A 26632-nucleotide genomic window follows, 5' to 3' on the forward strand; every position below is an offset into this window, starting at 1 on the left:
CAATCAAACTTGTGGGAGGGGCTTCTGGAAGCATGGGGTGAAATTTCTCCCGATTACCTCAGCAAATTAACAGCTAGAATGCCAAAGGTCTGCAATGCTGTAATTGCTGCAAATGGAGCATTCTTTGACGAAAGCAAAGTTTGAAGGAGAAAATTATTATTTCAAATAAAAATCATTATTTCTAACCTTGTCAATGTCTCGACTATATTTTCTAGTCATTTTGCAACTCATTTGATAAATATAAGTGTGAGTTTTCATGGAAAACACAAAAATGTCTGGGTGACCCCAAACTTTTGAATGGTAGTGTAATGATGGGGGTAAGGAAACAGACAAGTGAACCCTAATCTACCCGCCACTCAGTCCCTGCCTACTTGCAACGACCCGCCCTAGGCGACTGGGTACAACTGGGCGACGGTCAATACGCTCAATAAGTGCCCGACAGACAAACAGACAAGGGTACACAGAAGCAAGGGGAAAGGGGCAGTTGCCCACGGAAACACCGTGAGCAACAAGTGTGGTGAACGAGCAGAGTCAAACCAGGAGTGAACGAGGTACCAAACGCAGAGCAGGAGAGTAGTGAACAAGCCGGGTCAAACCAGGAGTGTACGAGGTACCAAACGCAGAGCAGGAGAGTAGTCAGTAAGCCAGGGTCGATATGAAGCAAGGTCAAATGGTTAAAGAAGCTGCAGCAGGGCCAGGAAACAAAACAAGAATCACAAGCAAGGAGGAACAGGAAAGGCAGGTATAAATAGACAGAGGGCGGGAGCTAGCTCCGTCTGGCCAGGCTGTGATAGGCTCTCCCACTCCTAAGCCTGCCATCCTGAGTGGTGGAAGATGAAGTCAGTCTCACAGACATAGAAGCAGGTGCAGACTGATTACCTATGGGCGTGGATACAGAAGCTGTGCCTGGCGGATCCTTAACAGGTAGTGTGTGTGTATATATATATATATATATATATACACACATTGCCGGTATATAGATGTATTAGAACACTGTAAAGGGAAGGGTTTTTTTGCAACAAAAAAGAGAGAACATGGAGTCTATAAGTCAAACAATAAAACGTAAATTTTATTACACAAATTCTAAAAAGTCAATACATGAACTATTTAAAAATGAATCTCCACAGATGACAGAAAAGGACCGCCAAAATATAAGACAAATATCGTAAGAGGGTTCAAATCAATCATATATTCACATTTTACATTAGTCTACAATATAGTACAAAAGTGCATAGTGCAAAAGAAAATATTGAACGTTTAAATGTCTGGTTAAAGAGATGTGAGAACTACACTGTTACCAGCCTCCACAGGGAATCCAATAGAAACCCCCCTACCACTATTCCATCAGACTCCATATATTATTTATAAAATGCTAAGTGCAAATAATGAAAGACCTGGAATAAATGGTGGACTACTGACCCATGCGGCTGTGTCTCAAAGATGGCGGCCTGCCCCAACGCGCGTTTCGGCTTCCGCCTTCTTCTGGGGGTGGCACTTGCTGATTTCTAATTCCTATTTATCCCGTATACTAACCAATTGCAAGGTACTCTGCTCATCTGCAGAATGTTATTACCTAAAATACCTCTGTCATTCCTTGGCGTCACGACCGCGTTTGTCCATGGCAGTTCATCACATGATATGGGCATCATGTGACACGTGGAGTGCATGCGTGATTACATCATCGCAGTGCATCACCATCACGTGTGTATGTTAGATACCGGCTCATAGTGAATCGCCATGGACGCCTGCGCATGCGCACTTGAAACAGGTACGTACTTATATTCATTTAAAAATCTCTCCATAGGTCTATATCAAATGAGTATTTTTGTAGTGAATAGTGCTCACAGCATCTCCATCTTCGTACAGGAGGAGAAGCATTACATATATACTAATACAGAAATGCATAAATAGGTCAAATTACTAAAGCATCCTATAAGTTTGTTCGTTCTTATATCATTTCTAACTGTCAATTTTGTATAGTATAACCATGCATAGAATTCAAAAATACATACAGTCAAATCTAGGCATGTGTAATATATTTATAAACAACGATGATAATCACGACATATGTAGTTAGATACATATAATGAAATAACAATTATCTCATTACCCAAATTTCCAGTATATAAATAAATGTATTAAATGTGTATCTGCACATATCAAACTATAAAAAGGATTTCATAGTGCATAAATAAAATCAAGTGAAATGTCACAGAAATGAATAAACAAAAGTATATATTATTATAGCACTAAAAGAAGAAAAAAAAGTTCATAATACTTGTTATAAAGTGCAAAACCAAGGAGTGAATGTGAAGGGATGTGTGAAAAAAATATATTAATGTGAAAAACATGTAGATACAGCAAAACGCCTCTCTACACATGGTGCATTATAGTGAAAAAACATAATAAATTTTTAATAAAAAATAAGTGTTTGTTGTAAGGCAAAGATAATGTCTGTATTTATCAATGTATCTTATTTTATGTGTTGTGCTATATATAGTGGTGCAATAAAAATTATATTTTTATATGAGTGTACATATGTTCAGTACACAGTTATATATATATATATATATATATATATATATATATATATAAATGTAATAAAATTACATCTCCTACTAGCACTATTCATGTACAAAGATAGAAGGATGAAGAGGTAACAAATAAAGGACATCTTATTGGTATCTTGCATAGGTCCGACTGATTTTTTGTATTATGTAAGTACTCTTTACTGCAATGTAGAAAAAGATCCTACATGTCAGTATGATTCACACCATCTATGTCCACTAAAACGAAAGAGGAAACACGAAGAGAAAACACATAAGTTAAAATCAAGGCATCATATTACAATAATGCTTTATCCAATTAAGGAATGCCACAAATCGTACTAACAATCAGAGAAAAAAGGCATAGCCATGTGATTAATTTAATGCCTTAGGCTACATAGTCCCCAGCGTCCATATCCATTTGATCTCAAGTCTTAATAATCTTTTCATTAAGTTACCCACTCTCATATTCATTTCTATATGATCTATTCCCCTCACTTTCAGTAATCTAGAATTGCAATTATGATACAATTTAAAGTGACGAGGAATTGTTTTCAATTTCTCCACTTTATCCACATCGTACACTTCTTTTGCCGACTCAATGTCGCGTACATGCTCCCGAACGCAAACCCGGCGTTCGTGTGTGGTTAACCCTACATAAATTTTATCGCAGGGACATAATGCGCAATAAATCACACCACGTGTGGCACATGTAACGTGCCATACAATTTTGAATGTTTTATCCCTTTTAGAGTTTGTAAACTCAACAGCACGTTTGATATTCGGACATGAGATGCAATCTCCACAGGGGGAGCAGCGCCATTTTGGCCCTTTGGTCCCAAAGTACCTTTTGCCTGGTGGTATTGGGGCATAGAAACTCTGTACCAAGTGATCCTTAAGATTCTTTGCACGTCGATATGTCACGAGGGGAATTGTGGTAAAATATAATTTAATATTGGATCAGCTTTTAGTATTGGCCAATATCTATTTAACTGACATTTCATCTCATTCCAACGAGAATGATATGATGTGATAAATCTCACCTTATTGTTCTTAGTTGTTCTTACAACTAGTTGTAAAAGTTTGCTTCTTTCGGTGGCTTCTGCTAGTTTTTTAGCCTTCCTGATACAATGTTTACTGTATCCACTATCAATAAATCTATTTTCAAGATCTTTTGCTTGCTTTTGAAAATCTTCATTTCTTGAGCAAGTACGTTTCAATCTGATAAATTGGCTTATGGGTATAGCACCAATTTTCTGTTTTGGATGCGCAGAGGTGGCGTGTAAAAGTGAATTTACCGATGTTTCCTTCCTAAACAATCAGTTTGAATATATCCATTATCATCACATTGAATCAAAATGTCCAAAAAATCGAATTGTTTTTTTATCATATTTGTATGTTAATCTAATGTTCTCATCTTTTGATTTTAGTTCAATCATGAATTGCTGTAACTGCTCCAATGTCCCCTGCCAGATCATGAAGATGTCATCAATGAAGTGGGCACAAAATATGACCCGCTCCATTGATGTACCACGATCTGACAGGAATAAGTCTCTCTCCCACAGCCCCAGAAACAAGTTCGCATATGAGGGTGCACATGCCGCCCCCATCGCAGTTCCCTGGAGCTGTAGGAAAAATGACCCATTAAATGTAAATACATTGTATCAGAGCGAATTCCAACAAAGTGGTAAGTAGTTGAGCAAAATTCTCCTCCAGATTGCTCATACCTAAAAAATATCTGGTGGCTTGTCCTCTATCGCTATGTCTAATGCTAGTATATAACGATTCGACATCGCACGTCACCAACCACATATCTGCATCCAAATGGATATTCTCTAATTTCTGTAGCAAATCTGATGAATCCCTAATGTATGATAGTAAGCATTCTACTAAGGGTTTAAGATGATGGTCTATAAATTTGCAAATGTTTTTAGTAAAATTACCTTGCCCGGAGATGATGGGTCTACCCGGTGGATTCTTCAGATTTTTATGTAATTTTGGCAGTAAATACAATGTCGTGATCACAGGTGTTGGTACAATGAGTGCATCATATTCATTTTTAGTTATAATTTCGTCAGTTGCTCGTCTTAAAATGTTTGTCAGTTGTTCACTGTAAGAGAGGATTGGATTAAATGTTAGCTTTTTATAGCATTTTATATCTCTTAATTGGCGATTTTCCTCCTTCTCATACATAGCCCTAGGCCATATAACAATGTTTCCTCCCTTATCGGCCGATTTGTACACCACGACTTCTAAAGTTTTACATTTTTGAAGGCTCACTCTTTCATTTTTAGTTAAATTATCATTAAATAAGGTCTTTGATATACAGGGTGGGCCATTTATATGGATACACCTAAATAAAATGGGAATGGTTGGTGATATTAACTTCCTGATTGTGGCACATTAGTATATGGGAGGGGGGAAACTTTTCAAGCTGGGTGTTGACCATAATGGCCATTTTGAAGTCGACCATTTTGTATCCAACTTTAGTTTTTTCAATAGGACACATGTGACACATCAAACTAATCGAGAATTTCACAAGAAAAACAATGGTGTGCTTGGTTTTAACGTTACTTTATTCTTTCATGAGTTATTTACAAGTTTCTGACCACTTATAAAATGTGTTCAAAGTGCTGCCCATTGTGTTGATAAGTTTGATGTGTCACATGACCCTCTTCCCATTGAAAAAACTAAAGTTGGATACAAAATGGCCGACTTCAAAATGGCAGCCATGGTCAACACCCAGCTTGAAAAGTTTCCCCCCTCCCATATACTAATGTGCCACAAACAGGAAGTTAATATCACCAACCATTCCCATTTTATTTAGGTGTATCCATATAAATGGCCCACCCTGTAGACTCAAATTCCTTTGTTACTGCTTTTACAAATGTATAAATTACAGGGCATAGGAATAATGGTGGAAAATTTTCCGACTTTCTTTTAATGCACTCAGAAATCGTTCTTACCTGTATCTCGTCTTGTTCCCCCATAAGTGTCTCTAAATCTCTCAGTGTGGTCTGTTCCTCAACAGATTTGTAGATATGATCCTCCTCTTTATGGTGCCATCTTTTGAACATTAGTGTTCTGGCAAACAGATTGAGGTCTTTTATTGCTGTAAAGGCATCAAATGGTGCAGTTGGTGAAAATGTTAGACCTTTACTCAACACACTTTCATCAGTTGCAGAAAGTACATGCTCTGATAAATTAATTACCTTAGGATTACGATCTAATTGTTCGCCTTGTCCATCAGGTCTCCTTTTATTTCGGCCATTGTATTTATTGTCAAATTTACGTTTAGATCTTGTTGATCTTTGGCTCGGCATGGAATACTGTTGTATCCTGTCTTCATTGTCGCTCTGAAGCAACACGGATGACATAGATGAGGATCTACTTATGTTTCCTTTGGGTTCCTTACGTCTCCACCGATATACCCTTTGTTGTAATACATCATTTTGATCTCTAAAGAGTTTCTTTGCTTTTGTATTTTGTATTTCCTTCTCCCATACTTCAAATTGTTTGTCTAGTTCTTGATTGAACACTAGTAGGTTGTCTGGGGTGATATTATCTTTTAATATCCCTTGGTTTATTTCAATTTTATTATCTATTGTTTCTAGTGATTTTTTATTAAGACCAATGAGCAACTCCATAAATTTTCTTGAGCATGAATTACAAGCTTCTTCTCAGTTGGAAATAAAATTCCCACTTTCTATGGGAAAAGAGGGAAATAACTGTATACGTAATCCTCTCGGTATTAGTCCCTTCTGTATATATTGTTCAAGAGAGTCCACCAAACTTTTTTCCGCCTGTGGAATAATTTTTTGAGCGTTTTTTGAACTTCCAGGCCATTTCTCCGATTATTAGTATTGACATCTGTGGGTTCATTGTTAAAAAAACGATTCGATTTTGGACTGCCAGGCACGTTCTCTGGCTTTATAGTCCATAGGGATAGTATTACCCAACTCTGTAGAACAACAGAAAAATAATATAATAGAACCTATCCACAGGGTATATACATGTATTATTTTACATAGTAATTTCCCCATATAACACGACTGTGCTCCTTAAATATATTGCACCAAAAAAGAGAGAACATGGAGTCTATAAGTCAAACAATAAAACGTAAATTTTATTACACAAATTCTAAAAAGTCAATACATGAACTATTTAAAAATGAATCTCCACAGATGACAGAAAAGGACCGCCAAAATATAAGACACATATCGTAAGAGGGTTCAAATATCAATCATTTATTCACATTTTACGTTAGTATACAATATAGTACAAAAGTGCATAGTGCAAAAGAAAATAAAATATTGAGCGTGTAAAGGATCTGCCAGGCACAACTTCTGTGTATACTCCCATAGGTAATCAGTCTGCACCTGAGTCTATGTCTCTAAGACTGACTCCATCTTCCACCACTCAGGATGGCAGGCTTAGGAGTGGGAGAGCCTATCGCAGCCTGGCCAGACGGAGCTAGCTCCCGCCCTCTGTCTATTTATACCTGCCCTTCCTGTTCCTCCTTTGCTTGTGATTCTTCTCGTGTGGTTTCCTGGCCCAGCTACAGCTTCTAACTATTTGATCCTGCTCCATACCGACCCTGGCTTACTGACTACTCTCCTGCTCTGCGTTTGGTACCTCGTGCACTCCTGGTTTGACTCGGCTCGTTCACCACTCTTGTTGCTCACGGTGTTGCCGTGGGCAACTGCCCCTTTCCCTTTGCTTTGTGTTCCCTTGTCTGTTTGTCTCGTGCACTTACTGAGCGTAGGGACCACCGCCCAGTTGTACCCCGTCGCCTAGGGCGGGTCGTTGCAAGTAGGCAGGGACAGAGTAACGGGTAGATTAGGGCTCACTTGTCCGTTTCCCTACCCCCATCATTACATAATCACAAGCACTATACCTAGTCTACCCTGCTCCCTGACACTACTATGGACCCCCTTGAGACCCTGGCCCAGCAAATGCAGGGTCTCTCCCTACAGGTCCAGGCCCTGGCTCAGAGGGTCAACCAGCCTGACGCTACCATGGTAGTGCCCCTCACCTCACCTCTTGAACCCCACCTCAAGTTGCCTGACCGGTTCTCAGGGGACCGGAGGACTTTTCTCTCCTTTCGGGAGAGTTGTAGGCTCTACTTTCGCTTAAAGCCTCATTCCTCAGGTTCTGAGAGCCAGCGGGTGGGTATAATTATGTCCCGGCTCCAGGAAGGGCCCCAAGAGTGGGCCTTCTCCTTGGCTCCTGACGCCCCTGAACTTTCCTCCGTTGATCGTTTCTTTTCTGCTCTCGGACTCATTTATGACGAGACTGACAGGACTGCCTTTGCCAAGAGTCAGCTGGTGACCTTACGTCAGGGTAAGAGACCTGTTGAGGAGTATTGTTCTGACTTTAGGAAGTGGTGCGTAGCTTCTCGGTGGAATGACCCTGCCTTAAGGTGCCAGTTTAGGTTGGGTCTGTCGAACGCCCTGAAAGACCTGCTAGTTAGCTATCCCTCTTCTGACTCCCTAGACCAGGTTATGGCTTTAGCAGTACGACTGTAATGTCCGTGGCTGCGGGCTGTCAGCTCCAGCCTCCCGCTGACAGCCGCAGCCACGAGTCGGCAAGCGCTGGCCCCAGCCTCCTCCTCAGGAGACGCCAGCGCTTGCATCCACTCACCTCCGCCGGAGCCCGCTCTTAAAGGGGCAGCGCGCGCACCGGACATCTTGAACGACCTTTGACCCGTGAGTACCCTGGGCTATAAGAGGGGTCCAGCCCCCTAGTTCGATGCCTGAGTGTTGTTAGTTTTCCCAGTCTGTCTTGCAAATGGTCCATTAGTGTTTCCCGTTCCTGTTGTTACCCATACCTTGTTCCTCGTTCCTGTTTCCCGTGCTTTGCCCTAGTATCTAGTCTTGCCACGTCCTGTGTCATCTGCCACGTCCAGAGGAATCTGCCACGTCCTGTGTCATCTGCCACGTCCGGAGGAATCCGCTACTTTCTGTGTCATCTGCCACGTCCGGAGGAATCCGCCATGTCCTGTGTCATCTGCCACGTCCGGAGGAATCCACCACGTCCTGCGTTATCTGCCACATCCGGAGGAATCCGCCACGTCTGGCGCAACTTGCGGCTCCTGTGTCATCCGCCACGTTTGGCGCCATCTGCTGCACCCATCTCATCTGTGCAAGAGCTGCGGCCACCATCTGGACTATTCAGGTACCCTTGTGCGGGACATTGTATTTCTGGGGTGTCCTGTTGTTTGGACAGCTGCCTCCCCGCTGCGGCGGTACGGCCTAGTGGGTTCACTAACCCGCTTCGTGACAGTACGCTCAGGCCATGGACCCCGCTGGTCAACCTGAGACGTTGACTACACAAGCCATGCTGGCTGAGATGGAGGATCTCCAGTCACGACAAGACCAGCTCCTCCTGTCGGTGAACGCCATAGCCCATCGGCTGCTTGCTCCGTCCACAGTCATGACCGCACCCGTTCCTGCGGTTCCGCCTGCTACACCTCCTGTCTGTACCGGTACCAACCCCCTGTGTTTCTTGCCGCTACCTCCACGCTATGACGGAGATCCGAGGTCCTGCAGGGGATTTTTGAATCAGTGCCTGATCCATTTCAGACTACATGCCAGGTCCTTCTGCTCGGATGACGTCCGGATCGCCTTTATCATCTCTCTCCTTACCGGCAAAGCCCTGGCATGGGCCAATCCTCTGTGGGAACATCAGGGACCTGAGACCCGGGACTTGCAGTGCTTCTTACGGACCTTCCGCTCGATCTTTGAGGAACCTGGAAGAGTTTCTTCGGCTGCTGCATCCCTGCTAACCCTACACCAGGGAGACCTCTCCGTGGGCGAGTATGCCATTCAGTTCCGTATCCTGGCTGCTGAATTGACCTGCAACAACGAGGCTTTGGTGGCTACATTCTGGCAGGGACTGTCTTCAGGGATCAAGGACGAGCTGGCTGCTCGCGATCTGCCATCTACCCTGGACGATCTTATCCTACTCGCCTCCCGCGTCGACATGAGGATCCGGGAACGTTCCCAAGAGGTTCTCCGGGAGAGAGAACTTCCTAGGCTGGATTCTGCTGTCCCGCAATCCTCCTCAGTCGTCCAACCAGAGTACCCGATGCAGAGTAATTATGTTAAATTGTCTACCCAGGAGAAACAACACAGACGCACTTCTGGACTTTGTTTGTATTGCGGCCATGGAGGCCATATTGTGCGTCTGTGCCCCCAGAGGCCGGAGAGACCCCATTGCCTAGGATTGGTTGGAGAGACAACACTAGGTGGAACAGAATCTAACAGAGGATTCGCTTCCAAACTGACTATTCCTGTGACCCTGGTATCCGGCGACAGGACGCATCAAGTCTCTGCCTATCTTGACTCTGGCTCTGCTGCAAATTTCATCCAGAAAGAGCTTGTGGATCATCTTCAGCTGCCCACAGTTCCCCTGGAGACATCTTTGGCTGTAGCCTCAGTTAATGGACTGCCTCTGCCTGATCCCATTATCTCTAAAACCAAGCCGTTGAAGCTCCAGGTTGGAGTACTTCACTCTGAATTTATTTAGTTCCTTGTTTTGCCCAAGGCCATCAATCCTGTTCTGCTGGGCCTGCCTTGGCTTCGACTTCATGCCCCAGTCCTGGACTGGAATTCTGGAGAGGTTCTCCAATGGGGCTCCAAGTGCCATGGTCGTTGTCTGTTGCAGATCCATCCTGTCAAGCCTTCTCTGCCTCAGTTGCTGTTGGGACTGCCTCCCCATTTTGCTCAGTATGCAGATGTTTTCAGCAAAAAGGAGGCTGAGACGCTGCCTCCACATCGCACCTATGACTGCCCCATTGAACTGGTTCCTAATGCCTCTCTTCCCCGTGGACCGGTATATCCTCTCTCCTTGCCTGAGTCTCTATCCATGTTGGCCTATATAAAGGAGAATCTGGAGAGGGGTTTTATACGAAAATCTTCCTCCCCGGCCGGGGCTGGATTCTTCTTCGTTAAAAAGAAGGATGGATCCCTTCGTCCCTGCATTGACTACAGAGGCCTCAACCTGATCACAGTCAAGAACAAATACCCGTTGCCGCTCATCTCTGAGCTATTTGATCGCATACGTGGGGCCAAAATTTTTTCTAAGCTAGACCTGTGTGGGGCTTACAATCTAGTCCGGATTCGCCGGGGTGACGAATGGAAGACGGCATTTAACACCCGGGACGGGCACTACGAATACCTGGTGATGCCCTTCGGACTGTGTAACGCTCCAGCAGTGTTTCAGGAGTTCGTTAACGACATCTTCCGAGATCTACTCTATGTCTGTGTTGTTGTTTATCTCGATGATATTTTGATTTTCTCCCCAGATCAGACGACTCATCGGAGGCATGTTCGTCAGGTTCTACTACGATTGAGGGAGAATCATTTATACGCCAAGCTGGAGAAGTGCGTCTTTGAGAAGAGTTCTCTGCCCTTCCTGGGCTACATCATCTCGGATCAAGGCCTCAAGATGGATCCTGAGAAAGTGAAGGCTGTCCTGGAGTGGCCACGTCCCCAAGGCTTAAGGGCCATACAGCGGTTCCTGGGATTCGCCAATTTCTACCTGCAGTTTATTCCTAACTTCTCTTCTCTGACGTCTCCCATCTCGACCCTTACCAAGAAGGGTGTGAACGCCAAAGTGTGGACTCCAGAGGCAGAGTCTGCATTTAATAGCCTGAAGAGTGCCTTCACTTCAGCCTCGATCCTCCATCACCCTTGAGTATCTCGGCAGTTCTCACTGGAAGTGGACGCTTCCTCTGTCGGTGCAGGTGCACTTCTGTTCCAGAGGAGCTCCAAAGGAAAGGCTGTAGTATGTGGCTACTACTCTAGACTGTTTTCTTCTGCTGAGCGCAATTACTCCATTGGAGATCGGGAGCTGCTGGCCATCAAATTGGCTCTGGAGGAGTGGAGACATCTTCTGGAGGGCGCTGCTCACCCCATCCTGATCTTCACCGACCACAAGAACCTCACTTACCTTCAGTCCGCTCAAAGACTTAATCCTCATCAAGCCAGGTGGTCGCTGTTCTTCACCCGTTTTCTGTTTGCGCTCCACTACCGTCCCGCGGACAAGAATGTGAGGGCAGATGCCCTGTCCAGATCGTTTGAGACGAAAGACACGGTGGAGTCCCTCCAGACCATCATAGACCCGTCCTGCATCGTCACTGCTAATCCTCTGCAGGTTAGAGACATCCCTCCTGGGAGGACTTTTGTTTGGTTGGCGGACAGGAGAAGAATTCTCCGCTGGGGACATAGTTCTAAACTTGCTGGGCACGCCGGTGTCCGTAAAACCCGAGACCTGATCGCTCATCACTTTTGGTGGTCCACGCTACATAAGGATGTTCTGGACTTTGTCTCTTCTTGCACGGTGTGTGCTTCTAACAAAGTGACTCACAGCAAGCCTGCCGGCCTGCTTCAACCTCTGCCTGTACCCAATGCCCCCTGGCAGCACATTGCGATGGACTTCATCACTGAACTTCCCCCCTCAGCAGGATGTAACACTGTCTGGGTGGTGGTGGACCGGTTCTCTAAGATGGCTCATTTTATCCCGCTGACTGGCCTACCTTCTGCTCCTCGTCTGGCAAGTCTCTTCATCCAGCACATCTTCCGCTTGCATGGCTTGCCTCTTCACATTGTGTCCGACCGGGGGGTTCAGTTTACCTCTAAGTTCTGGAGAGCCCTCTGTAAACTCCTGGATGTGAGATTGGACTTTTCCTCTGCCTATCACCCCCAGTCCAATGGGCAAGTTGAGAGGATCAACCAGATCATGGAAAATTATCTCCGCCATTTCATCTCTTCACAGCACGATAACTGGGTACAGCTTCTACCATGCTTCTACCAGCTTCTACCATGGGCCGAATTTTCTTACAACAACCACAGAAGTGAGTCCACCACTTCCTCTCCGTTTCACATCGTCTACAGTCAACATCCCACTCCTAACGCCCAGCTAGTATAAGAAGTAAACACGCCCAGATGTAACACACATAATACACGCCCAGTTGGACTTTTACTTTAAACACGCCCAGTTGGACTTTAGCAAGCCTCATTTGCATAAATACAAAAATGGTCATAACTTGGCCAAAAATGCTCGTTTTTTAAAAATAAAAACGTTACTGTAATCTACATTGCAGCGCCTATCTGCTGCAATAGCAGATAGGGGTTGCAAAATCTGGTGACAGAGCGTCTTTAAGTTCCCGTCCAAGAAGTTTTCTCCCCGGTTTATTGGGCCGTATAAGGTCATTGAAGTCCTCAATCCTGTCTCCTTCCAACTGGAGTTGCCCCCATCTTTTAGAATACACGATGTGTTTCATGCCTCCCTCCTTAAACGCTGCTCCCCGTCCTTGGCTCCCTCGAGGAAACCTCCTGTTCCCGTTGTCACCCCTGAGGGGGTGGAATTCGAGGTGGCCAAGATTGGGGACAGCAAGATGGTCCAAGGCTCCCTCCAGTACCTGGTCCATTGGAGAGGATAAGGGCCTGAGGAGAGGACTTGGGTACCCGCCCGGGATGTTCACGCTGGGGTATTGGTCAGGAAGTTCCACCTTCGTTTCCCCAATAAACCAGGTCCACTTAGAAAGGGTCCGGTGGCCCCTCATAAAAGGGGGGGTACTGTAAAGGATCTGCCAGGCACAACTTCTGTGTATACTCCCATAGGTAATCAGTCTGCACCTGAGTCTATGTCTCTAAGACTGACTCCATCTTCCACCACTCAGGATGGCAGGCTTAGGAGCGGGAGAGCCTATCGCAGCCTGGCCAGACGGAGCTAGCTCCCGCCCTCTGTCTATTTATACCTGCCCTTCCTGTTCCACCTTTGCTTGTGATTCTTCTCGTGTGGTTTCCTGGCCCAGCTACAGCTTCTAACTATTTGATCCTGCTCCATACTGACCCTGGCTTACTGACTACTCTCCTGCGTTTGGTACCTCGTGCACTCCTGGTTTGACTCGGCTCGTTCACCACTCTTGTTGCTCACGGTGTTGCCGTGGGCAACTGCCCCTTTCCCTTTGCTTTGTGTTCCCTTGTCTGTTTGTCTCGTGCACTTACTGAGGGTAGGGACCGCCGCCCAGTTGTACCCCGTCGCCTAGGGCGGGTCGTTGCAAGTAGGCAGGGACAGAGTGGCGGGTAGATTAGGGCTCACTTGTCTGTTTCCCTACCCCCATCATTACAGAACGTTTAAATGTCTGGTTATAGAGATGTGAGAACTACACTGTTACCAGCCTCCACAGGGAATCCAATAGAAACCCCCCTACCACTATTCCATCAGACTCCATATATTATTTATAAAGTGCTAAGTGCATATGATGAAAGAGCTGGAATAAATGGTGGACTACTGACCCATTCGGCTGTGTCTCAAAGATGGCGGCCTGCTCCGACGCGCGTTTCGGTTTCCGCCTTTGTCTGGGGGTGGCACTTGCTGATTTCTACTTCCTATTTATCCCTTATACTAACCAATTGCAAGGTACTCTGCTCATCTGCAGAATGCTATTACCTAAAATACCTCTGTCATTCCTCGGCGTCATGACTGCGTTTATTCATGGAAGTTCATCACATGATATGGGCGTCATGTGACACGTGGAGTGCGTGCGTGATTACATCATCGAAGCGCATCACCATGACGTGTGTATTTTAGATACCGGTTCATAGTATGGGGAGCACAGTCATAATATATATGGGGAAATTACTATGTAAAATGATACATGTATATACCCTGTGGATAGGTTCTACTGTAAAGGGAAGTGTTTTATATATTTATATCTATGTACATGTGAGTGTAGATATATATATTTGTCCCTCCAGAAAGGTGTATAACCAGCCTCCGGGGGAGGGGGAGAAGACAGTGGACACATTCCCACTGCTTGCCCCCCCCCCTCACCAGGTAATGAGATTCCATGGGGGGGGGAGCCATAAACCTATGTCCCCCCATGCACGTGCATGAGCATGTGATGTTACACAGATGTGCACGGGAGGGTTTAAAAGGACAAACTGTCCCACACTCTGCCCTCTTTTCCTACCTCTCTCAACAGAGACCAACTCACCAACTTTGGACCACATGAACCGCTAAGTATCCACGTAACCCTCTGCACCCTACACACTTAAGCCTTCACCTCTCTCCCCCTATACACTTAACCCTTACTTCTCCCCCCTACACAACGAGCTGGTGACCCATCTGCCTACACAACACTTTCCTGGTCAACCCTTTCTCATCTGCCTGCACATTACCTGAACCCTTTACACAGCAACTCATTCCCCTTGTTAACCCTTGTTGTCCCTGAGTTAACCCTGCATATCCCCTGGTACAAGTTATTAACCCTTTTACCTGATTAACCCTTAGTGTACAGGGACAGTTATATTAGCAGGAAGTGGGACAGAAACAGTAAGCATGTGTATTGTATTGTAACGTAACGTCTATGTATTTTAGTTAGAGCCAGGTGGGGGAGGGTCCCACAGAAGCAAGCATGAGTGAATGCACTGTATGTTTAGGTAAGTGGGTTGTGGTATAAATTAGGATTGTGATACCGTGTTTATACTGTACTGCGTATAGTGTGAGTATACTCAATATATATTAACGTGTAATATGTATTGGGGTATATAAATACTATACTGTGATCAGTGACTGTGTTCTGTGTTTGGGGTATTTTATATGTAAGTGTGATTATTGTTGTTAGTAATAAATATTACCCTTTATTTACTCTGCAGTCGTATACGCTTACTTAGTAGCAAAGCAAGTAGACTACGTTAATACAAGAAAAAGGTAGGGGAACTAGGCATAACCCTAGTGACCCTGATTATAAAGGAGGTAGTAATAGTGGATGACACGAGTAGATGAATCCCGCTATTATACCAGCCCTTTAACAAACACCTAAATTTTTCCAGTTATTTTTTACATTAACACAGTTCAAATACTGCAAATAACGTGCTTCAAAGGTACAAAAGTAATTTAAAAACATAGTGCAAATGTAACAATAGTCTGAGTTTCTGATTTTGACCAAACAGTTTTTTTTTTAGGGATTACGTCAATGACAGAACACAAATTATAGTTTGAAATTGGATGCAAACTATTCCTACAGGTGTCTCAACTTTTGGAGATTACATTCAAACCCTCTGATTCAATATTACCAGTTTTTTTTTTACAGACAAGAATGGTACCACCTATCATCTCTCTGTCGACCTTAAGAGTGAATACAGTACTGATCCAATGTAGTCAGAATAAACACTGGCATTCAGTGACTCACAGGTGATGTCTTTGAGTTTGTTTTTCTTCCTCTCCATCCGGCCCACACCGCCGTGACGACTTTTTGCAGCGACCACTCATCTCTGCAGACTTTTCCACCCAGATGTCCTTGGCTCCTCATCAGCATTGTGCTTTCTAACAACACAGTGACACCAGTGTCGCTGCCTCACATAGAGCTAGCCTTTTGCCCCCAAGGCCATGTCTGCTGGTGCCCAGTATTGTGCCTGCTGCTACCCTCATGAAATGTCATGCTGCTACTGCACAAATACTACCCATTCATTATTAAATATTATTCCCATAGTGCCCCCTAAAATACTGTTACACATAGTGCCCCCAATAATAGTGCTGCACATAGTACCCCCTAAAATAGTGCCACAAATATAGGTGGCCCCAAAAAAAGTGTCATACATACAGTGTCTAACAATGCCACATATATTAAGTACCCCTGAACCTCACAGTCCCTGTTCTAATGAGACATGATGATGTCATCCCACTGACTTGCGTATAAAAGATGGCTGTCTCTAAAGACTCGCCGCTCAGGGAATCTGACAGGGAAACCTTGTACTTGCTTTTTTTTATTCAATTGTATCCACATCCTGAGAACACAGATACAATTGAACCTATTTTGTTTGGAGTCCGACTTCTCTACGCCTACTATTTCATCAACCCATTTGGCAGATGATGGAGAATTGGCTGAATTCCACCCCTACACACAGGAGTTTATCTAGAAAGGTTTGGTACCACACATGTGATCATTCATATGACTAGAAAATGCAGGATGGCAGCATGGGAGGCATCAAATCCTAGACCAAACCCCTAAATGAATTCACACCACAGACCAGACCCCTATATTAATTTTGACATTAGACTAACTAAACTAATTCAGACCTTAGAGCAGACCCAGTCCCATGATTCAGAAAATTCCCAAGATTGACATTTATCATCTATTCACAGGATTGGATCTGATTGCAGGTGGCCCCACCGCTGGGACCTCATACATCACTAGAACAGGGTCCCAATCCCCCCATTGATCCGTTCTGCATGACCACTGTGAGGAAAACTGTGACGAAAACTTTGAATGGAGCGGCGAATGAGCACTCATACTGCAGCTCTATTATAAGTCTATGGGACTGACGGAGACAGCCGAGTACAGAGCTCAGACATTTCCATCAGTCCCATAAACCTTGAATAGAACTGCAAATGCATGCTCGACCGCCATCCTTTACAAACTCCTAATCACTGTTGGAGGGGTGCAGTAGAAACTGGGGGCTAGGCACCTCCTTTAGGGATTGGTGGGGATCCCTGCAGTGGGCCCTCTGTGTCCAGGCACTTATTACCTATCCTGTGGACAGGTAATAAATGTCAATGTTGAGACAACCCCTTTAAATCAGACTTCAGTCCAGTCCAAAAAAAAATTAAAATAGAGACCCCCAGACCATAACCCTATATATCCCACTTACACACCCCACACCCAGAAACACTACACATACACTAAACACACTATAGAGACATCACACAGACACTACACTTATAGTTGTTCCCTTCTGCAGGGCTGGGTGCGGGACCTCTGGTTATGTGACCATGATGTCACAAAAAGGTCCTACACTCCCTCTAGATGTAATTTTGCTGTAACTTGCACAAAATTGCGGTAAAAATACAGCGGTTTTGCAGCAACTTACATAGGAATGCGTCAGAAACAATGCGGTTCTGTACAAATCGTGGCAAATTCACACTTTGGGAGGTCATCAGTCTTCCTTGTCCTGACATAAATAAAAAAGTTGTATATAGTAATCAGTATACATAAAGCATTATGTTCATGTCAAATTTCATGTTTTCAATAAAATGACACCAGATAACTGATGTATTGGCGTTCATACAATGCCCCCTGTAAGTTTTTACATTTTTGTCTGTTGAGTTTTTTACTAGATATGTAAATATACAAAATGACTTACTGCAAACATGAAATCATCAAGTCATGACTAATATGCAGGTGTACATTTATTCATCTACTCATGAGGAATGGGTTGGCTGCAACGCACATTTATCAACCAATGCTATTATAACCTCAATCCAATGTTTTTTTTGGTAATATAATTTAGTAAAACTAAATTATATATGCTGTAAATTGCTCTGTTTTTGGCTTAGAGATGCTACATCTTATCTATTTTCTTAGTTACTCAGACCTTCCCTCATGTTTCTGTTATGACAACATTTAGCAACTGACCACTGACAGAAATCTTTTTTTCAGCTGCAGAAATTGATACAGCAGGATACATCTGGCATATGTTATGTGAAAACCAGACAAAACATGTCCACATTTAAAAGCATCATTTATTCTCCACATAGAGTGTATCTATAGAAAAGTAATCTGGATGTTCTGATACAAAGTGGCTAAAATATTTTTAAGGCAGACATTTATTTTGGATGACACCACTGCGGAATTTAAAATAATGCTTGGGAACTAGATTTGTGCAGCTAATTGCAGGCTATCAATTTTTAGATAAATTATTTTATGCATGATGTATAAAACAAACTCTTCATACCACATTTATCCCAGGAGAAAACACAAACGGGCATAACCTAGAAAAGCAATATATCCCATATGCAAATACACAAAGAAGGGCAAAAACACTATTAGGCTGCGTTCACATCTGAGTTGTGGCTTCCGTTCTAGCGTATCCATCAGAGGACTACAAGAATGGAAGTTAATGTTTCCATCAAAAAACCGATTGATTTTAATGGGTTTTATTTTTGCATCAGTTGTGCTCAGTTAGGCTCCGCACCGTCAGGTTTCCGTTTTTTTTTACAGAAGAAATACTGTAGTCTGCTGTGCTATTGTTTCTGTCAAAAATGACGGAAATCTGACGGAAAGGAGCTTTCCATCTATTTTTTTAATGGATGACAGACACAAACTGATATGCTATCCTTTGTATCAGTTATGCATTACGTTTAATGGATCCGATTTTTTTTTCTGCACATGCGCAGACTAAGGCTTCGTTCACATCTGCATTAAGGCTTCGTTCATGGGTCCCGTCAAAGCTTTCCGTCAGGGGAAACCATGAACGGAACCCTGACTGAAATAAACGGAAACCATAGGTTTCAATGGTTTCAATGGTGACGGATCCGGTGCAAATGGTTTCCGTTTGTCACCGTTGTGCAAGGGTTCCATCGTTTTGACAGAATGAATAGTGCAGTCGATTACGGTATTGATTCCGTCAAAACGACAGAACCCTTGCACAATGGTGACAAACGGAAACCATTTGCATCGGATCCGCTACCATTGAAATCAATGGTGATGCAAACGGAAACCTATGGTTTCCGTTTGTTTCAGTCAGGGTTCCGTTCATGGGTTCCCCTGACAGAAAGCACAGACGGAACCCATGAATGGATCCCTGACGCAGATGTGAACGAAGCCTAAAAATTAAAGCAAAAAAGATGCAAAGATAAAAACTGATCCGTTATTCAGGACTTACGTATCCTTTGCTGGCTCTTGAAACGCCTTAAAAACACTGTCATGGACTGTGTTTAGGAAAGTTATTGTTTACCTATTGTTTAACCCATTACTGACCGCCCCATTGTGTTTTTACGGCAGCCACTAACGGGCTTTATTCCGATGCAATAGAATTTTTATGGCGCTGCATCGGAATAAATAAACACAGCAGTGGGCCGTTAAATTTCCCTGCTCTCAGCTGTCAGAGGCAGCTGAGGGCTGGGGGCATCCCTGCTAAAACAGGTGAGATCGATATTAGTATCGATCTCACCCGTTTAACCCCTTAGATGCGGCGCTCAATAGCGAGCGCCGCATCTGAGTGGTTTTGGAGAGAGCGAGGGAGCTCCCTCTAATCCCACTGACACCCGGTGATGAGATCGCCGAGTGTCTGTGTCTCCGATGGCAGCCGGGGGCCTAATAAAGGCCCCCAGGTCTGCCTGTAGTGTATGCCTGCTAGGTCATGCCAGAGGCATGACCTAGCAGATGCCTGTCCATTTTACATGGACAGTCATAATACACTGCAATACAGAAGTATTGCAGTGTATTATAAATGTGATCGGATAATCACATAGTGAAGTCCCCTAGTGGGACTAGTAAAAAAGTAAAAAAAAAGTTTAATAAAAAGTGAAAAAAAAGTGACAAAAAAAATTGAAAAACCCACTTTTCCCCATTACAAACTGCTTTATTATTAACAAACAAAATAAAGTAAAAAAAGTTACACATATTTGGTATCGCCACATCCGTAACGACCCCAACTATAAACTGATTACATCATTTAACCCGCAATGTGAACGTCGTAAAAAATAAAATAAAAAACCATGCAAAAATTGTTGTTTTCTTTAAATCCAGCCTTAGAATTTTTTTGATAAAAAGTGATCAAAAAGTCGCATCTACTCCAAAATGGTACCAATAAAAACTACAAGTCATCCCGCAAAACAAAAACCCTCATACAATTGCATCTGCGAAAAAATAAAAAAGTTATGGCTCTTCAAATATGGAGACACAAAAACAAATAATTTTGAAAAAAAAGTGTTTTCACTGTGTAAAAGTAGTAAAACATACAAAAACTATACAAATTTGGTATCGTTGCAATCGCAACAACCCACTGAATAAAGTTATTGTGTTATTTATACCACACGGTAAACGGCGTAAATTTAGGGCGCCAAAGAGTGTGGCGAAATTGCAGGTTTTTTAAAATTCCCGCCCCAAAAAAGTTAATAAAAGTTAATCAATAAATTCTATGTACCCCAAAATGAGACGATGGAAAAACGTAAAAAATGGCTTGGTCATTAAGGTCTAAAATAGGCTGTTCATTAAGGGGTTAAACATGCTCTTTTGGTCTACCCTGACTCATGTTTACATATCTGTGTGTTTTCTCTTTCACTATGCACACCTACTTTATTGTTTTTCATTCCTGGATGCTTGGCCTCAAGAGTCCTGTATAGGTTTCTCTGTTTATAAGTTGTATATTATAAATTCCGCTAACTTGAGTGGCTTGGCTGCTCTCTCATTGATACATAAAATGACAAATCTGGTCATTTCCCCGTCCCTGGTTACTCGCCTCTGGCATTCAGTCCCCAGAGACTGTAACTTCCTACCATTATTATTCCCATGCTACTGCGGGTGGCTTGTTTTTCTCAAACCTAGTTGTACTACACAATTGGCTGATGCCAGGGCCGGCCTTAGGGGTGTGCGACCTGTGCCTTCACACAGGGCGCATCACTCCAGCAGGTGGAAGGGAGCGCTGCGCTGGCTCCCTTCCCCTGCTTGTTTCAAAAGCGCCCAGGCATGGCGACCCAGCAGTCGCCTTTCCGCTCGGGCGCTTCTTCACTCAGTGACATCGCTACTGCTGTAGCAGCCATAGCGGCTGCTAGCAGCGACACCGGACATGAGGGCGGTGGCGCCGCTAGTAGCCGATGCGGCTGCTAGAGCGGTACCGACGTCACTATAGCAGAGCAGAGAGGTATCTCCCTGCTCTGCTATCTACTAGTGCCACTGTGGCTCCCTGAAGGAGCGGAATCCCCATGTGGCCGGGGATTCTGCTCCTGGAGCACTCCGCTTGATTTCTCTGTCCATATATGGACAGTGACATCAGGGGAAACTCCTGAAGCTGAATCCCTGTCCACAGCATTGCAGACACTGTGACTGGGGATTCCACTCCAGGAGAACCCAATGACATCACTGTCCATAAATAGACACAGACGACAGGAGCTTCTCCTGGAGTGCTCCAGGAGCGGAATCCCCGGCCACACGGAGATTCCGCTCCTTCAGGAAGCTACAGTAGTGCTATCTACAGGAAAGGGGAGGGTTGCTATTCACAAGGGGGCTGTGGGCTTTGTGGCACTACCTACAAGGGGGCTGTGGGCTGTGTGGCACTACCTACAAGGGGGCTGTGGGGGGTGTGGTACTACCAACCAGGAGGCTGTGGGCTGTGTGGCACTCCCTACCAGGGGGCTGTGTGGCACTCCCTACCAGGGGGCTGTGTGGCACTCCCTACCAGGGGGCTGTGTGCCACTCTACTGGGGGCTGTGTGGCACTCTCTACAGGGGGCTGTGTGCCACTATAAGGGGGCTGTGTGGCGCTATCTACAAGGGGGCTGTGTGGCGCTATCTACAAGGGGGCTGTGTGGCGCTATCTACAAGGGGGCTGTGTGGCGCTATCTACAAGGGGGGCTGTGTGGCGCTACCTACAAGGGGCTGTGTGGCGCTACCTACAAGGGGGCTGTGTGGTGCTACCTACAAGAGGGCTGTTTGGCGCTACCTACAAGGGGCTGTGTGGCGCTACCTACAAGGGGCTGTGTGGCACTACCTACAAGGAGCTGCGTGGCACTACCTACAAGGGGCTGTGTGGCACTACCATCTGGGGGAATCTGTGAGTGGTGGGCTGATGGTCATTTTACTGTGAGTGGGGGGCTGATGGTCATTTTACTGTAAGTGGTGGGCTGATGGTCTTCAAGTGACCTCCAATTTAAATTAATAGGAGGCAGAAAATACCTGCAGTGCCCGTTTGGAGCTCTTTTGCCTGCGTCTTTTGAATTAGCTTCAACGGCTTAAGAAAAAACACGAAAAAAAAAAGGTCAAACAACGCTGTCAATACAAAATCTGCTTCAAAATTCCTGAAGGAATTTTGAGGCGGATTTTTTTTGCCTTACAAAAAATGTGTGTGAACATACCCTTGTTTTTAGCCGTTTTCTGTCTTTCTCTAAACTATTTTTGGTAGGGGTGCCCTGAGGAAATTGTATTGTTCCATTGCTGCCTTGAGTCCGAAAAGGTTAGGAAACTCTGTACTAGGCTTCAGGATCACGCCGGCCTACACATAGATCCCGTCGTGGAGCAGCTCAGTTCGTCATTGGAACGGGGCCTAGGTGAGTACAATTTTTGATTTTGTTTGGGGGCACTGTCTACAAGGGGGAGGTGGGGTGCTGTATGGCATGATCTACATGGAGGAGGTGGGGAATTATGGCACTGTCTACAGCAGGGGTCTCAAATTTGGCCGGGTAAGTGGGCCACATATAGAAAAAATGGGAAGTTCACGGGCCGCATTACTTTCAAATTTGATACAATACAAAATTATTGCTAATCAATTAGCTATTTGAACTACTATAATAATAGTACATTACTATAATACTAATACTACATTAGTATAATTATACAGCTAGGTTTAAAATTTGAGAGATTTCTCAACGTGCTTATTTCAACAATCCAGTTTTCCAGTTTAAGGCCTGGTTTACACGAGTGTGTGCGTTTTGCGCACGCAAAAAATTTGGCGTTTTGCGTGCGCAAAAGGCGCTTAACAGCTCTGTGTGGCCTCAGCATATGATGCTTCAATGGGTGGGTGATGCGAGAACAGCGCACAAATATAGAACATGTCGTGAGTTTTTTGCAACGGACTCACGTTGCACAAAATTCACGGACTGTCTGCACGGCCCCATTGACTAACATAGGTCTGTACGATGCGCGTGAAAATCAAGCGCGTCGCACGGACAAATAACACGCTCGTGTAAACGAGGCCTAAGTGTCGCTAAATGCAGTCCGGCGGATCATTTAGCAGCGTTTGGCAGGCACACATGTCAAGATTGGGCAGCCCCTTTTTAGATAGTGCCACAGTGCCCTCTGTGGATGCTGCCACAGTGCCCTCTGTAGATGCTGCCACAGTGCCCTCTGTAGATGCTGCCACAGTGCCCTCTGTAGATGCTGCCACAGTGCCCTCCGTAGATGCTGCCACAGTGCCCTCTGTAGATGCTGCCATAGTGCCCTCCGTAGATGCTGCCACAGTGCCCTCCGCAGATGCTGCCACAGTGCCCTCCACAGATGCTGCCACAGTGCCCTCTGCAGATAATGCCACACACCCCAAGTAGATAGCTCCATTGGGGCTCCCTCTAGGAGTGGAATTCCTCTACTGTTGGAGCCCCTGACCTCACTATCCATACACAGTGACCTCAGGGGATTCTCCTGGACCGGAATGTGATATCAGGGGAAACCCCAGAGCTGGAGTCCCGGAGCAGAGCACTAGTATAGGCTCTGCACCGGAACTCTGGGGAAGCCATTAACATCAGTGTCCATATATGGACAGTGATGTCAGGGGCTGCCCAAAGCTGGAGTCCCGGAGCAGAGCCGCTTCTAGCACTCTGCCTGGGATTCCAGCTCTTCTCCTGACATCACTGTCCATATATGGACATGGATGTCAGGGGCAACCCCAGAGATGGAGTCCCGGGCAGAGCACTAGTAGGCTATTCCTGGGACTCCAGCTGTGCTCCTGACATCACTGGGACTCCTGCTCTCGGGAAGCCCCTGATATCACTGTCGATGTATGGACAGCGATGTCAGAGGCTTCCCCGGAGTCCCAGAGACTATACTAGCGCTCTGTCCGGGATTCCAGCTATGGGGAAGCCCCAGATATATCTCTGTCCATATGTAGACAGCGATGTCAGCAGATTCCACAGAGTCTCAGAGCAGAGACTATACTAGCGCTCTGCCTGGGACTCTGCCCTGGAGATGGCCCTAAAAACACTGTCCATATGTGGACAGGGATGTCAGATGATTCCACAGAGTCCCGGAGCAGAGCCTAAACTAGCGCTATGCCCACGACTCCGCTCTGGGGAAGCCCCAGACATCATGTGTCCAAACATGGACACGACACCAATGTCAGTGAATTCCACAGAGTCCCGGAGCAGAGCCGATACTAGCGCTCTGCCCGGGACTCTGCTCTGGGGAAGACCCTGACACACTGTCCATATATGGACAGCGATGTCAGGGAATTCCACAGAGTCCCGGAGCAGAGCCGATACTAGCGCTCTGCCCGGGACTCCGCTCTGGGGAAGACCCTGACACACTGTCCATATATGGACAGCGATGTCAGGGAATTCCACAGAGTCCCGGAGCAGAGCCGATACTAGCGCTCTGCCCGGGACTCCGCTCTGGGGAAGACCCTGACACCCTGTCCATATATGGACAGCGATGTCAGGGAATTCCACAGAGTCCCGGAGCAGAGCCTATACTAGCGCTCTGCACGGGACTCCGGCTCTGGGGAAGCCCCAGACATCGCTGTTCATATGTGGACAGCGATGTCAGGGAATTCCAGATTCCCAGAGTAGAGTCTGTACTAGCGGCTCTGTGTCCCACGGGCCGTGTGCTTGAGACCCCTGGTCTACAGGGAGGCTGTATGGCAAAATCTACAGGGGGGCACAATACTGTGTGGGGGCCACTAAGCGGACATTATACTGTGTAGGGGTACTACAGGGGGCATAATACTGTGGGCACAATTAGAGGACAAAATACTGTGTCCTTGAAGGGGTTGTAATATATAATATTATTAAATATTATTATTATACTGTATGGGGGCATTAAAGGGGCATTATAATATTTTTATTGGGGCATTTTGTTTTAATGATGGGGGGGGCGCCGAAAGATCATTTCGCACGGGGCGCCATCTATCCTAAGGCTGGCCCTGACTGAAGCCACAGTTTTTCATCCCCACATAAGACTCCCTCCCATCCCCTCCCTCCCCTCATACAGTGGGGGTTCTGTAGTTCCATTCCGACTGTTACTGCAATGCTCAAATACCTTTCTACCCCTCCTTCCCTTCCTATTCCCTGAGGGATATTGGTACCAGTGGCTTTACTCACCCCGCCTCCCCTCAACTCATTCTTATGGATTGAGTTCTCTTTGGGTTTAACTTCCTACAATGTTAGGGGGCTGAACGGACCAAGAAAAAGAGGTTAGATCCTCTCACTGATAAAAAAGTCACATTCTGACAGTTTGATTCCAAGAAACCGGTTTCAAAGCCTCAAAATCCCATCTTTAGCCTTTGGGCCCTACTCAAGATGGTTCCACACTCTCCCTAGCCGACCCTGAGGGATGTTTCCTCTTTATCAAGGGAACTTTAGCGGGCATGACCATCTCCATCGCAAATCTTTTTGCACCTAACCAGAACCAAATATCCTGGTTTATACCAGTGCTATAAGAATTTGAACATTTTGCTGAAGGCAAAAGATTTGTTGGGAGTGATTTTAACCTCACCCTTGACCCCCTTCTAGATGCTTCCACAGGAACATCTGTACACTCCTTTCACTCTTTAAACAGATTAACGAAAGGCTCCTTAACCCTCAGGTACGTGACTACGCCTTCTTTTCTTTCTTTTACTCCTACCACAGATTGAACTATCTGCTCATTTCACAAACTCACCTCCCCCTGATCAATCAAACAGAGATACACACCATAACCTTATCTAATCATGCTTCTGTATCTTTAAGATTTTCGTTGACATCCCTTCCCCATAGGGCGTGGACATGGAGGTTAAATTAATCCCTATTAGATCTCCATCCTGTGGTCTCCAGAATTGAGAAGGCATTAGTGAAGTTCTTTCAATTTAATGAATCCCCAGAAGTTTTCTAGCCCTTGGTGTGGGAGACACATAAAGCACTTATCAGGGATGAATATTTGGCAGTGAGCTCCGGGCTCAAGAAACAAAGAGAAGCGGAATTAAACTCCCTTCTAGCCCAGATCGCCTCACTGCAGACTCTAGTTAAAAGGTCTTTAGCTGTCACTACCCAATCTGAACTAGAAAAGCTGGGATGAATGTTAAAGGACCTTCCTAATATTCGCTCAGCGAAACTTTACCATCATAGCCAAATATTACGCTCATAGCTCCAAAATAATGTCAGCCTTATTTAAGAAAAGTTCAGAACAGTCTTTCATTTCCTCCATCACGAAATCCGGCCCTCAGGTAACTAATATTGATGATATCAATAAAGAATTCTTATCATTTTACAATTCCCTCTATACCCTCAAAACTGTGAGTGGATGCCTTAATTAATAACTTTCAGTCTACCGTACATCTGCCCAAGCTGCCTGATACTGAGAGAGAACGCCTTCTACTACCCTTTCAATTAGAT

At 45.0% G+C, this 26632-nt stretch overlaps 1 long non-coding RNA gene across 2 annotated transcripts in view; it reads right to left on the reverse strand.

The window, feature by feature from the left end:
* Window positions 1-2617: 2617 nt before the first annotated feature.
* LOC142740394 (uncharacterized) overlaps window positions 2618-26632 on the reverse strand; it is a 112592-nt gene continuing 88577 nt past the window's right edge. Inside the window, exons 2-5 of one of the 2 annotated variants that reach the window (XR_012880644.1) lie at window positions 17429-17509; window positions 5513-5658; window positions 4490-4656; window positions 2618-2786 (exon numbers count right to left, since the gene is read on the reverse strand). This is a non-coding gene — a long non-coding RNA (uncharacterized LOC142740394). Of the gene's footprint in view, window positions 4657-5512; window positions 5659-17428; window positions 17510-26632 lie in introns of both variants that reach the window. The other variant, XR_012880641.1, reaches the window with a different exon arrangement.

Source organism: Rhinoderma darwinii, chromosome 1 (assembly GCF_050947455.1).
Source record: "Rhinoderma darwinii isolate aRhiDar2 chromosome 1, aRhiDar2.hap1, whole genome shotgun sequence".
Classification (NCBI taxonomy): Eukaryota; Metazoa; Chordata; class Amphibia; order Anura; family Rhinodermatidae; genus Rhinoderma; species Rhinoderma darwinii.